Here is a 2277-nt window from a genome sequence, read left to right as displayed (position 1 = left end):
TTCGTTTACATAAATTACACACAGCAAGACGACACAGTCAAACGACAAGGACAGATGACAGGAGTAAGTTGAGTTGACAAAGACAAAAGTTGAGTAGACGACAGAAGGAAACAACGCATAGTAACGGCGCATAGCATAGACATGGAAGACGACACATAGTAACGACAGAGGGAAACGACGCATAGCAACGACACATAGCAACGACAGAAGGAAACAACGCATAGTAACGACGCATAGCATAGACATGGAAGACGACACATAGCAACGACAGAAGGAAACAACGCATAGTAACGACGCATAGCATAGACATGGAAGACGACACATAGTAACGACAGAGGGAAACGACGCATAGCAACGACAGAATGAAAAAAACACATAGTCATGACACATGCAGCATTGACACGCAAGACGACACAGTCAAACGACAAGGACAGATGACAGGAGTAAGTTGAGTGGACAAAGACAAAAGTTGAGTCATGTGGGCAATCACATAGACAGTGAACAGACACATAGACATGGAAGACGACACACAGCATAGACAGATAGCATGTCGACATAATTTCGGCACAAATGGAACCCCATAGGATTCTGCGTTCCGGATGAGGGTGGGAGAGCATTCCTCCAGCATGGAACCGTGAATGAGAATGTTCTGGAGAGTGATGTTGTGGCTCTCACGAGATTTCGCTCGTTGACCGATCGTAGGCTTCTGGTAGGGATTTAGACTCGTAGGAGCGAGTGGAAGTAGGAGGGAGCTGAGCCTGTGATAGATCTGTAAGCAAGCGTCAATGCCTTGAACTTGATGCGAGCAGCGAGAGGTAGCCAGTGCAGAGAGATGAACAGAGGAGTGACGTGGGCCCTCTTGAGCTTGTTGAAGACAAGACGAGCTGCAGCGTTCTGGATCATTTGTAGAGGTTTAGTTGCACATGATGGAAGTCCAGCCAGAAGAGCATTGCAGTAGTCAAGCCTAGAGATGACCAGGGCCTGGATGAGAAGTTGTGTTGCATGCTCCGTTAGGAAAGGCCTGATCTTCCTGATGTTGTGCACTGCAAACCTGCATGATCGAGCTGTCTTTGTAATGTGGTCTGTGAAGGTCAGCTGATCATCCAATATTACTCCAAGATTTCTGACCGACCTTGATGGGGTGATTGATGATGAATCTAGCTGGATAGTGAAGTCGTGCTGTAGAGACGGATTGGCAGGGAGGACGAGAAGCTCCGTCTTTGCCAGGTTGAGCTGCAGGTGATGTTCCTTCATCCATGCCGAGATGTCCGCCAGACAGCTTGAGATCCGTGGAGCTACTGATCATCTGGTTGAAATGAGAGGAAGAGCTGTGTGTCATCAGCATAGCAGTGGTGGGAGAAACCATGTGCCTGTATGATGGGTCCCAGTGATGTGGTGTAGATGGAGAAGAGGAGGGGTCCCAGCACTGAGCCCTGAGGAACCCCTGTGGATGTGCTTTGGATATCTCGCCTCTCCATGCGAAGGATCTACCTGTGAGATAGGACTCAAACCAGTGGAGAGGAGTCCCTGTGATGCCCAGAGATGAGAGGGTGGACAGAAGGATCTGATGATTCACAGTGTCGAAGGCAGCAGATCCAGGAGAAAGAGAACTGAGGATTTAGAAGCAGCTTTTGCGATCCGTAGGGCTTCTGTGACCGACAGTGATGCAGTCTCGGTCGAATGCCCTTTCTTGAAGCCGGATTGGTTGACGTCCAGCTGGTTGTTCAGAGACAAGAAGGATGTTACTTGGTTGAAAACAACTCGTTCAAGTGTTTTCGCAATGAATGGTAGGAGAGAGACAGGTCTGTAATTCTCTATAAGTGATGTGTTTAGTGTTGGTTTCAGCAGTGGAGTTACCCGAGTCTGCTGGAATGCAGTAGGGAAATGCCAGTATGGAGGGATGTGTGTGAGTGCTGGGAGAAGTGTGGGAGAGATGGGGTCTAGAGGACAGGAGGGAGGATGACTGGAGAGGAGAAGTTTAGATACCTCTTCCTCGGTTGGTGGAGAGGAGGAGGAGAGAGGGTTATTGGCTGTGGGAGAGGTCGGTCTGGGTTCCTGTGTGTGTGGCGCTGAGAACTGACTGCTGATAGATGCTGTTTTGTTGGTGAAGACGTTAGAAAACTCATCAGCCGTTAAAGAGGAGTTGGGTGGAGGTGGACAGAGGAGAGAGTTGATTGTCTTGAAGAGTGATCGTGTGTTGGAGGAGCTGTTGATCTTGTTGTGGAAATATGAAGATTTCGCGGCATGAACATCCACAGAAAAGGAAGAGAGCAGAGA

This window comes from Rutilus rutilus, assembly GCF_951802725.1.
Source record: "Rutilus rutilus genome assembly, chromosome: 17".
In the NCBI taxonomy this organism is placed as follows: Eukaryota; Metazoa; Chordata; class Actinopteri; order Cypriniformes; family Leuciscidae; genus Rutilus; species Rutilus rutilus.
This window is presented reverse-complemented; position numbering follows the sequence as displayed.